Source organism: Penaeus japonicus, unplaced genomic scaffold (genome assembly GCF_977035675.1).
Source record: "Penaeus japonicus unplaced genomic scaffold, GWHDUDI00000001_assembly GWHDUDI00000027, whole genome shotgun sequence".
NCBI classification, from domain to species: Eukaryota; Metazoa; Arthropoda; class Malacostraca; order Decapoda; family Penaeidae; genus Penaeus; species Penaeus japonicus.
This window is the reverse complement of record NW_028234429.1, coordinates 34,860,874-34,868,208: the sequence shown is the minus strand read 5'-3', so window position 1 is coordinate 34,868,208 and position 7,335 is coordinate 34,860,874.

Sequence of the window (7,335 nt, the reverse complement as noted above, 5' to 3'; positions counted from 1 at the left end):
TAAATTTCATTATATTAATGTATTATTTTAGTAGTAGTGTTTCAATTATTTTATCTCATTATTAAAGTTTGTTAAAGATTTCTTCTATTATTTAATCCGGCCGTGATAGGTAAGGGCTGTTATCACCCCCTTGGAGATGGTTGTCGGAGGAGTGTTATCACGTCATTTATTATTCCACTGTTAATTACACCGTGAGGGGTGTGTAAAGGCCTGCACGCAAGATCGAATCCGCAGCGTGGGTTACATCAACATCTTGTCTAAAGGTTTAATTCTATGATATCATAATTTTAATTTGCATACTAATGTAATTATTGATATCAGTAACATAACTATAATCAGTTCATTATCATCATTATAATATTATCTTCATTAATTTCACTGTCAATATTATAATAATTGTTATATAATTTATTATTATTATTTTATTACCACTATATTATAAATTAGTATAATGATTTTGAGATTATAAACATTTGAATATTGATATCATTATATACTAAGTCATTATAATTATTATTACTATTATCATATCATCATTATCAATTGTCCTTTACATTATCATCATCATTACCATTATGTAGCCCCCCATTACTATCATTATTATTGTAATTTTCATCATTGTGCTATTCTCAATATTTTATTATCAACATTAACAAAATCATTATTGATATTCTATCTTATTACATTATGTTTTTTTAATCTCGTTATCATCATAATATTGATTATCATTTTATTACTATTGATATCTTGGTAATACTATCCAAGTCGTTTAGCTTTTTTGTTCTTTTTATAATTAATTTTTTTTTTATAGATATTGTTTTCTTGATGATAATGAAAATAATGTGGCAGCAATGATAATAAAAGTAATGATCATAATAATGATAATAATAACAATAATAAAGACGTTGTTGTTGATATTGATGATGATAATAATGATAATGATAATAATAATAACAACCAATAATAATCACGGTTAATGTTTTAAGACTAATAGTTATAATTGCAATATTGTCAAGCAAACAAATAATGATAACATACAACTACCTATTAGGATAATAACAATAATGATGCATAAAGAAATGATAATAATATGCATACAAAAATCGATGATAAGATAAAAGAAATCTACAACAATAGTTATAAGTATACTGATAGTAATGAGGATAAATAAATATGAAATAAAAATAATTGATGATAATGATAATGATATTAATAAGATAATAATGTGATAATGATTACTGATTAATGATATGATAATTTTAACTAAATTGATAATGGAAACTCATCAAAAAGATAGAAGTACCATAATAAAGCTTGAATAACACTGATATCTAGATATTGGATTATGATAAACAATAATCATGATCCAAATTTTAATCATAGTATAAAAAATTGTTACAAAATAATGAGCTACGCGAACAGTAAGATTGTTAATATTTATACGGTCGATCACTTACTAGCGGTCCACTTCGAGTATATGTGTATAAGTATCTACTTATTTATAATATATATATATATATATATTATCTCTAATTATATATATATATATATATATATATCTATATATCTATTTATTTATTTCTTTTTTATTTATTTACTTATTTACTTATTATCTTTATTTATTTTTTTTTTTTTTCTAAGAGACAGTTCCCCTACTGACGTTATTATTTGCTTTTTTTTTACTCTTTTTTTTTGTATTTTATAGTTTAATTACTATATTTTTGTTTTAGTAGGGTACCCAGATAAAGAGATACAACCAGTGAGGTTGTTTACGGACATGTTTAATGTTGATCATCACATAATCATTATCTTTGTAATTTAAAAAGTATTATTGGATTTACAATAATGAGAATAATGTATCTATATTACGATCACTTTTTTCATTGTTATATTATTATTATTTGTATGAACTTATATTCATGTACAAGGACTTTTAATGTTGATATTGCTAAATTGATACTATTCATAGTAGTAGTACTTTAATTTTAAGCATTTAATGAAAATTGTCTGATTACTATAATTTGCTAATTGCTATCATGTTGATATCATTATCACTGTTTATTGCTCTTATTCGTTTACTGTTATGATCATCATTATCATTTCTTATTTGTTGTTAGTCATTATTTTTATCATGTAATCCTAATTATCTAATATCATTATCATCATGGCTATAATTATCTTTATAATTATTGTCATCAGTTTATTCTTTTTGTTTTTCTTCATTATCATCTTCATCATTATCATGAACATTTTTTCATTGCTATTGTTAGTGATATCATTATTTTCACCATATTACTGTTATATTATTGTTCTTTTTATTACTATTATAGTGATTATTATTTTCTCTTATTGCAAGTATATATTATATTATATATTTATTATATATCATATATTTTTTATATATATATAATATTATTATTTAGATATGCATTTTTTATATATAGATTATATATATATATAGTTATATATATATATATATATATAGTTATATAGGCATATATATATTATATATATTTAGTATATATATATTGTTATATTTTTTATATATACATGTATATATAGACATATATTTATATATATATATATATATATTGAGATTTATATATATATATAGATATATAATATATAGGCATATATTTATTATATATAGAGATATATATATATAAGATTTATATATATTATATATATTAGTGTATATATATTTATTAGAGATGCTTATAATATATATAGGATATATTTATATAGATATAGATATTATATATATATATATATATATGATGCATATATTATTTTTTATATATATTAGTATTAGGTATTTATTTATATATATGCGAAATATGGATATATATATATGTTATAGTTGGCTATATACATACAGATTATATATATAATAATTTATAGTATTATATATTTATTTATATATATATATATATGCTTAATATATTTATATTTTAAATATATATTTATGATATTTATTAGTTATATATATATGCAAATATGTAGATGTAGATAAATATTATATATTATTTATAGTTAGATATGGTTAGATATATATAACATAAATATTTATTTATGAAATAGTTATATATGATATTTATATATATATATGCATATATAGGTATAGTATTAGGTATTGTATATTATTAATATAAATATTTTTTATATATATATATATATATATATAAAAATTTATATTTATATATTATATATAATATATATGATAGATATTATATATATAAATGAAGATCTGTATAATGCATATATATTGAGATAGATATATTTATATCTATATATATATTTATTTATAGAGATATACATATGTATATATATACTATATTTATATATATATATATATATATATTTTGCTATATATATATAGTATATATATTTATGAGTATATATAATATATTTTATATATATATATATATATATAAATATATATATATATATATATATAATATATGCATATATGAGTATATATAGATATTATATATAGATTTACTATATATATAGAGTATATATATATAGGATTTAGATTTCTCGAGGCAAATATATATTTATAATTGTTATATATTTTATGATATATAGATATATTAGATATATATATATATGCAATAGGTATATATTAAATAGGTATACACTATACAATATTAAATACTATAATATATATATATTTATGATATATAGATATTATAGATATATATATAAGAATATATATTTAGATATAGATATATATATATTTTATATATGAAATATGTATATATAGATATATATTTATATGTATATTATATATACATATATAAATATATGTATATATTTATTTATTTATTTTACACACACACACACACATACACACACACACCCACACACACACACCACACAAACACACACACACACAACACACACATAGATATATAATATATATATTTGTTTTATATAGAGATATATTGTATGTATTGTATATATACACATCACACAGATATATATACTTTTATTTATACATAGATAATATATATAGATATTATATATACATATTATGTATATATATATATATATATATATATTTATATTATATTTATATATATAATATATATATCTGTGTGTGTGTGTGTGTGGTGTGTGTGTGTGTGTATTGTGTGTGTGTGATGTGTGTGTGTGTTGTTTGTGCTGTGTGTGTTTGTGATGTGTGTGTATTATGGGTGTTTTTTGGAATATTGATTTTGTGTGATTATAAATATAAATATATATAATAATATTTATATATTTATATATATATATATATATATACATATATAGATATTATATTATTATATATATATATATATATTATATATATATATATATCACAAAGTGATGTATGTTGTATGATGTATGTAGGTAGGTATATGTATGCATATGAATATATATATATATATATATATATTTATATATTATATATATATAGTATATATATAAATATATATAATTATATTTTGAATATTATTTATTTATTTATTTATACACAACAACACAAACACACACACACACACAACACAACACAACCACCACCCACACACACACCTATATATATCTATATATATATGTATATATCTATCTATATATAAATATATATATATATGTGTGTGTGTGTGTGTGTGTGTTGTGTGTGGTGTGAGTGTGTGTGTGTGTGTGTGTGTGTGTATGTGTGAGTGTATATATATATACACAAATATACATTCAAAAATAAATACACACACAATACATACATCTGTATGTATATGTGTATATAAATATAACAAACATCCCCCACCACCACGCGCGCAGCGGCACACACACACACACAAACACCCACACAACCCCACAACAACACCAACAACACACCACCCCAATATATTATATATTTATATATTATATAATATATATATATATATAATATATATATTAACTATATTTATAGATACACACTCAAAATATACATTCATAAATACACATCCTAAACAAGACCCACAGAACCACAACCAACCCAAACACACCCACCACCACACACACAACAGCACACACACACACACAAACATATATAATATATTATATATATTTATATATATTTATATAGATATATATATACACCATATTTATGTATATATATATATATACATATATATATAGAATTTATCTATATATATGTACATATATAAAATATTATATATATATAAATATATATATATATATTTATGATACATCTATATATGTGTATTATTATATTATATATATATATATTAAATATATAATATATATAATATATTTTTAAATGTATATATGTTACATATATATATATATATATTATATTATATATATTATTATATATTATTATATATATTATGTATTATATATATAATTTATATATTATTATATATATATCTATATTTATATATATATTATACAACATACCTACATCATGTAGTAGCCGTTGATTCAAGAACACAAAACAGTTATTAACTTAATTATTGTTGTGCTTATTCCGGGTATGTTAATTCCTTAACACACACCCACACACACACACACATACCCACACCTACACACCACAACACACAACACAACACACACACACACACACACATATATATATATATATATATATTTCTTTATATTAATATTATATATATTATATATTCATATATGTGTGTGTGTGTGTGTGTGTGTGTATGTATATATATACATGCTCAGTCAATACATATTATATATATTAATCTTATATATATTATATATAATCTATATATATATATATATATATATATATATATATATTTATATATCTATGTATTTAAACACAAATATGTATTACATTACAGATGGGAACATTGGATATGCTTGTGCCTGTTTATTTGGAATGTGTTTAGTGTGCGTGTGTGTGTGTGTCCTTCTATGCTTTTTCTCAATCCCTTTGCGTCATCTTCATCATTATTATTCTTGTTTTTATCTTTTTTTTTTCAATATCTTTACTATTATTATTTTTATTATGATGATTGTTATTATCTTCTTATTATCATTGGTGTTATTACCATTATTATTATCATCATTGGTGTTATTACCATTATTATTATCATCATTGTATTATCATTACTAAGATTATCGTAATATTTATATAATTATTACCATTGTTTACTGTTATCATCATTTTATATATTTATATGATTTTTATTAATATTATTATCCGATTATATCTTAGTTTTCTTTTCATTATTAGCTCGTTAATATTATAATATTATCATTATTGTTATTGTTATTATTCATTATTGTCATTATTAGTATCATTATCCTTATTTGATTATCGATATTAGTACGTATACTTCTTATAATCTTATTAGTATGTTCGCTCTTTCACTTTTATTATGATTATTAATAATGTTATAAACATCTTGATATTTTTATCATTATAATTATTATCATTATCATTACCCTTATAATATTTAATTCTCGTTATTATCAATGTAACTTTTCAATATTGGTATTATTATGCTATCAATAATTATCATTATATTAATAGCTATTATTTTAGTAGTAGTGTTACAATTATTATTATCTCATTATTAAAGTCTTGTTAAAGATTTCATTCTATTATTTAACTCCGGCCGTGATAGCGTAAGGGCTGTTATCACCCCCTTGGAGATGGTTGTCGGAGGAGTGTTATCACGTCATTTATTATTCCACTGTTAATTACACCGTGAGGGGTGTGTAAAGGCCTGCACGCAAGATCGAATCCGCAGCGTGGGTTACATCAACATCTTGTCTAAAGGTTTAATTCTATGATATCATAATTTTAATTTGCATACTAATGTAATTATTGATATCAGTAACATAACTATAATCAGTTCATTATCATCATTATAATATTATCTTCATTAATTTCACTGTCAATATTATAATAATTGTTATATAATTTATTATTATTATTTTATTACCACTATATTATAAATTAGTATAATGATTTTGAGATTATAAACATTTGAATATTGATATCATTATATACTAAGTCATTATAATTATTATTACTATTATCATATCATCATTATCAATTGTCCTTTACATTATCATCATCATTACCATTATGTAGCCCCCCATTACTATCATTATTATTGTAATTTTCATCATTGTGCTATTCTCAATATTTTATTATCAACATTAACAAAATCATTATTGATATTCTATCTTATTACATTATGTTTTTTTAATCTCGTTATCATCATAATATTGATTATCATTTTATTACTATTGATATCTTGGTAATACTATCCAAGTCGTTTAGCTTTTTTGTTCTTTTTATAATTAATTTTTTTTTTATAGATATTGTTTTCTTGA